The 6,934-nt window shown below is 37.8% G+C and overlaps 1 long non-coding RNA gene across 1 annotated transcript; it reads left to right on the forward strand.

Annotated features, from left to right (window-relative positions):
- Positions 1-6,572, forward strand: LOC142176734 (uncharacterized). The gene is made up of 2 exons (XR_012705488.1): positions 1-295; positions 5,970-6,572. It is a non-coding gene; the product is annotated as an uncharacterized LOC142176734 (long non-coding RNA).
- The last annotated feature ends 362 nt before the right edge of the window (positions 6,573-6,934 follow it).

The following is a 6,934-nucleotide window of genomic DNA, read 5'->3' on the forward strand; positions in this document are numbered from 1 at the left end:
TTTAACATAATAAAATTAGATTATAAATAGAATTGGTGGCAATACACATTAAATTGCCAATGAGATGCGTGGATTGTGGCCTAAGTCTTTCCAATTTTTCGCCAAAATCAAACGCGGCAAGCCAAAAGCCTTTTAATTGCTTTTCCCGGATTTTTACCCCACTCTCTAGTAACTATTCTTTCTCAGGTTTTTCTTATCAGTTCTAATTCAAAGAGTTCCTCCCCTGTTGCGTCCTGCTGCTGCTGATCGAAAAAGAACGGTCACAAGACCTGTTGCTGCTGATCGGAGAAGAACAGTAAGAACTCTATCTTCAATTGCTTTACTCGATTGCTGCTACACTAAATTATGGAAATATCAATTTCTGTGATTGTCTTTTATCAGTGAAGTACTTAATTGGGTATGAGTATCTTAAATTCTTCTACGCCAGAGTAGGATTTGCGCTTTTTTCTCCTATAATTCCATATGCTTCGGAAAGCAACTTTGCATAAGTTTTTTGTTTTATTGTTGTCCAAATTCTTGTTCCTTACATAAGATTTTTATTTGTCCAGATTCTTATTCCTTGCATAAGTTTTTTGTTTTAAAGCTTTTCCAGATTCTTGTTCCTTTTTTTAATGGACTTTTTTCTATTGTTGGCACAACATGAATGTAATATTATTTCCTCGAAGGATTCTGTAATAAGAGATTGGATTGAAGGTCAACAGTTTCACACTTCTAGTTTTAATTGCCAATTTCATGAGAAGTTTATCTATTGCTTGTTATTTATGGTATTGGATCTATTGCTTGTTATTTGTGGTATTGGATCTATTTGTTCATGAAAAGTTTGCTTTATGTCCCCCGTCCAATTTTGGTTCTTATAATATTTTATTCATGTATAGGGCTATTCATTGAATTCAAAGTAAAGTAAATTTTGGATTAATTGTTAGATGCATTAAATTATTACTAAATTCTGGTTGTAATACAAGTAATTTTTAATTGTAGATGATTTTTAACTTTGGGAAGAATCATTATTTTACTAAGTATTTATATTATTTTATTTTTTGAGAAAAAAAAATCTTAGACAATTAGTACCTCATTCCTTTACACTCTGTTAACATCTGAGAGAGTGTGAAAGAAAATTGTTTATCCAATCCCAGATGAATCGATTCGCCTTGGAATTTTTAATTTTTAAAGAAGAGCACATACTCTGTCTTAGACATTAATACTTTCCTAATTCCCAGTAAACAGGAATCTACTAAGGCTGCTAAAAACCATGAATGGATCAAAGTGCACGTTGATTTATCTTTTATTTCTGAAATATCATGATATTGTTGCTTCTGTCTCACCTTCGTAGTGCACAATTTGCTTGTTTGTTAATTCTGTTCTATTTAGAAAATACCATTTTCTTAATGGTATTTCAGTAAAAGAAAAATACATATGTCCTCAGTTCCCTTCCATTGCAGCATAATCCAACTTCATGTTAGTATTTTCAGCTTAATGTTATTGGTACATATGTGGTCATTTAGCTTACACAATTCTTTGACTTTTTTGTTTATTCCTTATTTTATTAGATAATCGTGTATCATTAATCCTTATGGAGTAAGAAATTCTGAGTCATCTTACTTTCTCCACCTGTTATGGTGTCGAAGGTAACACGAGTGTGATGTTAAATTTATTAAAGGTGAGTTTGGAAAATTATTTGGATATAGTTACAAGTAATTACATAATTCATGCTCTTCTAGCATTTGCATTTCTATGATTCAGTTCAAGCTATGACCTTGCCATATTACAATTCTGAAGAAGAACAAAAAGAGCAAGAAAAAATGATGTTCAAATTAGAAATTAAAAGAAGAAAGACAAGAAGCTGAAGACAAGAAAATTACAGCTTTGGATGTAGGCAAAATATCGAAAAAGCATATGATAGTAGTCATGTTTGTGAACTATAAAATCTTGTAGGCTAAGACATTGAGCATGGAATAGAGTTCTGAATTTTTGAGTTGGGGTTTGCATGGAATAGAGTTTTGAATTTTCATGCTCTTTAATTTAAAAGTCACACAGAGAGCTCTTCATGATATAAAAATAAAGCAAGGACAACCATCTAAGGAAATGACATGGCATCAGAATCTATCTTAGTGAGTCTGTTAAGTAATTAAACACACATTAGTTTGTTTGTCTTAGTAGGCTGGTTAAGTAATTACTTGATTAATATTGAAATGATCATTACAGGAAGATTACAATTACATGCTCCAATTCTTGGGAAGGCTACTGCAAACTGTTACTTACAAGTTTTTACTTTTCCTTTTATGTCCATCTAAGGTTATTGACTTTAAAGCTAAATGTTGATGGTAGAAATAAAAGGTATACAAAAATGTAAAGAACACCAGATGACTTTCCTCTATGTGTGTGTATCTCTGAGTACTTCTGTGTGTTTACATTATATGTATATATTGCTAAAAAATGGATCCGACAGAAGCAGATATCATCCTTGAGGAAAAGAATTATTATCACTAAATTACGTTAAATTGAATTAAGTATAAGATGATACAAAGACAGGAGTCTCATTGCGCTATCCAGGTAAACATTATTGTTCAGTAATAGTGCTTTTGGGTTGAATTAGGCGCAAGTGCCATACTTTTCAATCTGGAACACTTACTGTACTTCGCCATTTTCATTTGCTCAAGTTGTGTTGATATTGTTCAAAGCAACTAGTTATTAAAAATGATTATTTATTGAAAGCAACAGTTTGATTCAACCAAAGATTTGTCAGACTATTGGTCTTATCTCTGTGCTTTCTTCATTTTCTTGTTTACTTGCCTAAGAGTGACCGTTTAGATTTGCATCCTCAAAGGGGAGAGATAACATAATTGTAAAGCTCATCCATGTCTAACCATGAGGTTGGGGATAGAAAGAAGTGATTCATTTTTAGGAAAATTTGAAAAGCACCTAGTTAAATCCAAGAAGATGAAATTGTGACGATCCAGCCAGTCGTCTCATGAGTTACCGCTCCGTTTCCCCCATTTCACTTCTTACTGCTTTGTCTATCGGTTTTATATGTGATTGGGTTGGTTGGCTCGGGTTCGGAAAGGATTTAGTAAGGTTTGAGACACTTAGTCTCTTTTGAGGAAGCTTAAGTTGGAAAAGTCAACCGGATGTTGACTTATGTGTTAGAGGGATCGGATGTAAGTTCTGGTTCGGATAGCTTCGGGAGGTGATTTGGGACTTAGGAGGGTGATCGAAATGAGTTTTGGAGGTTCGGAGTAGATTTAGGCTTGAATTGGCAAAGTTGATATCTTGACGATTTCCGGTTGGTAGGTGAGATGTTGATATAGGAGTTAGAATGGAATTCTGAGAGTTGCAGTAGTTCTGTTGTATCATTTGGGAGGTGTGTGCAAAATTTCATGTCATTCGGACGTGGTTTGGTTGGATTTTTATTATCAAAAGCGTAATTCGAAAGATTTTGGAAACTTAGGCTTGAATCCGATGCGTTTTGGTTGATTCGATGTTGTTTGAGGTGTTTTGAAGATTGATATAAGTTTGAATAAGGTTATGGTACATATTTGTACTTTTGGTTGAGGTCACAGGGGCCTCGAGGTGATTTTGGATGGTTGACGGCGAAGTTTGGAATTTTGGTGAGCTGCAGATTTTTGTTGCTTTTGGTATTTCCGCACCTGCGGATAGAGGACCGCATGTGTGATGTCGCAGATGCGTGGAAGGGAACCGCAGAAGTGAAATGGAGCTAGGGTGGCTGAAACCGCTGCGGTTAGTGGACCGCACCTGCCTTGGCGCAGGTGCGGCTGGTGCATCGCTGATGCGGACCGGGGCAGAATAAGTGAAAACCATAGAAGCGGTTATTTGGCCGCAAATGCAGTACCGCAGAAGTGGGTATATGGCTGCAGATGCAAAAATGCCTCTGCCAGAAGGTATAAATTGTTCCTTCGCGATTTTTGAGCTATTTCATTATTTTTATGTCAGCTTTGGAGGTTTTTGGATGATTTTGAAGAGGGATTTCAAGGGAACTTTATTGAGGTAAGGATTTTGGACTTAAAACTCGTTCCTATGGTATTATTTTACGGATTAGAGCTATAATTAATGGAATTTAAAGGTTAAAATTGGGGAAACTAGGGCTTGGTATTGGAGACCTAAACTTGAGGTTTTGAGGGACCTATTGTGGTCAGATTTTGGTACTTTTGATATGTATGAACTCGTGGGGAGATAAGGAATCTATTTTTATAAATTTTATCGAATTCCGAGACGTGGGCCCCGGGCTAGGTTTGGTAATTTCGGGATTTGTGTTGTATATTGATTATTTTCGCTTGGGCTTCGTTCCCTTAGCATATTTTGATGTTGTGATTCTGATTTTGGATAGATTCGATGCGAGTGGAGGCCGATTCGAGGGGCAAAGGCATTACGGGCTAGAGATTTGATTGGATTGAGGCGAGTAATGATTGTAAATGATGTTCTAAGGGTATGAAACCCCGGATTGCACATCGTTGTGCTATATTGAGGTGACGCACACGTTTGATGACGACCGTGGGTTCGTGCACTGTTAGGGATTGTGACTTAGTCCGTCCTGAATGACTATTTTACCGCGTATTTGACTGAAATCTATTTGCTATCATCATTATTTGGCTGAATGCCAAATTTGGGCCTCGTGTTAACTATTTGAACCTTTCGGGGATTTCTATTGATATTTCCTCATTGTTTTGATTTTATACTTAAACTCAGTCATGTTATATTTCACTGTTTTCATACTCGGCCATGTTTACTATATTTTAACACTTAAATGATCTTTTAAATGATATTTGGGCTAAGAATCATGTTTTACTACTGTCGAGTAGCTTGTGAGGATTGTTGACTGAGTAAGGCCAAGGGCCTATGTTGTGAGGAAACACTGATCATGATTTGAGGCTGAGGGCCTAAAATATGTATGCCACGAGGTGGCTTGTTGATATGAGGCCGAGAGCCTAGTGATGACGCCACAAGATGGCTTGATATTGCGCTTGGGCCGTAAGGGGTCCCCAGGAGTCTGCACACCCCCAGTGAGGGCGGGTACCTATTGTGATGTGAGATATAGCCCTAGGGGTTGGTAATGTTGTGAGATATTGCCCGAGGGGCGGATTTGTTGATACTGTGCCCGAGGGACGAACCTTTATGTGTTTATCTTTCTTAATTGCCTGTCATTATCTGTTTAATTGTTGAAAAGCTATTTCCCGAAGTTTAAACTGAACTTAAATGATTATTTGTCTTTTTACTGATTCACTGTTTTTAATGGTATTACTGCTTCATTATAGCATATATTATGCCTTACGTGATTTCCTGCTTTCAGTCTTTATTTATGATTATTACTCACTGAGTTGGAGTACTCACTTTACTCCCTGCACCCCGTATGTAGATTCAGGCGTTGCTGATCCTGCTAGCGCGAGTTGAGAGCTCCTGGCAGACATTAGAGTCCACGAGGTAGCTGCTTGGCGTCCGCAGTCCCGTGTTTCTCCCCCTTTATCTCATTTCTATCTCTTTATCAGTTATTTTGTAATAGTTTAGTAGGCCTTTCAGACTTGTAGTATATTGATAGAAGCTCATGACTGGTGACACCCCGGTATCGGGCTGTGTGGGGTTATATTCCGCAAATTATGCTATTATCTGTTACTTTGAGATTTTACTTTTATGCTTTAGACTTATTTCTTATGGTTTAACTATTAAAAATTGAAATGGGAAGTGTCGGCTAGCCTTGTCTTCACGAGAGGTGCCATCACGACCGGGTCCGAATTTAGGGTCGTGACAAGTTGGTATCAGAGCCTAGGTTACATAGGTCTCACGAGTCATGAGCAGGTTTAGTAGAGTCTCACGGATCGGTACGGAGAAGTCTGTATTTATCCTCGAGAGGCTTGATAAGTTGGGATTTTAACATGTTTTATACCCCTACTTGCCTATGATTTGATCATATATTGTTACAAAATAGTCCTAAAAGGCTCACAAGTTGTGCTTGATTGCAGGTTTAATCGACAAAGTGCGAAATATCAAAGATCGGCTCAAAAAGGAGTGAAACCTGCTCAAGTATCAAAGACCAAGAAGTCTAAGGAAAGAAGGCCCAGTGCGGACCGCGCAAAGTTGAATGCGGCCGTACTAGGTGGTTCAGAGAGTTGGTAAACCAGGCTAGAAGAAGCGCGGCCGCGGTACACATCTTGCGGTCCGCGATGAAGGCTCCGCGGCCGCACTACTCTTTTGTGCGGTCTGCGGTCATGAGATTCAGAGAGATGAAAGTTTGCAAAACCAATGCCATACGGTCCGCGGTCGCGGTCCATTCTACGCGGTGCGCGGAGTCCAAGTTCAGAGAAGCAAAATTCAAAGTCAAAGAGCCCAGTGCGGCCGAGGTCCATTTAATGCGGCCCGCGCTGACCCCGCAGGAGTATTTTTGTCCAGTTTTTCCTACTTAGTATAAATAGAATATTTTACCATTTTTTAGGTTATCAGATATATCATAGTTGAGTTGCGCTTGTGGGAACATCATTTGTAGCCATTTTTGGCATCTTAGCTTCAAATTAACAATAGATTCTCTGTATTTACATTAGCATTTAATTAATATGCCTTGTTCTCCATCTATTTCTTTATTTTCTTCTTCAAGCATGAGTAGCTAAACCCATTAGCTAGGGTTGTGGCTCAACCCTAGTGTGGGTAATTGATGGGTGTTGTCATCTAATGTTAGATTGACTATGGGTGTTTGCTATTTGGGTTGATTTTATGTTTTAATCTAGAATTGGTGGTTGCAAACACTGATTCAAGCTTTGTGGGTTTAACTCTTCTTGAGAAAGAGAGTATATGACCCCAAAATTGACTCAACAAGAAATTGGGATGGACTCATGAGAAATAATAGTCTCAATTAACGATTAAACCTCGAGAAAGTAATTACCCTACTTGAACCCTAGTTGTTTGGTCTAATTTGCCTACCTATTTGGTCTCG

This window comes from Nicotiana tabacum, chromosome 22, assembly GCF_000715075.1.
Source record: "Nicotiana tabacum cultivar K326 chromosome 22, ASM71507v2, whole genome shotgun sequence".
Lineage (NCBI taxonomy): Eukaryota > Viridiplantae > Streptophyta > Magnoliopsida > Solanales > Solanaceae > Nicotiana > Nicotiana tabacum.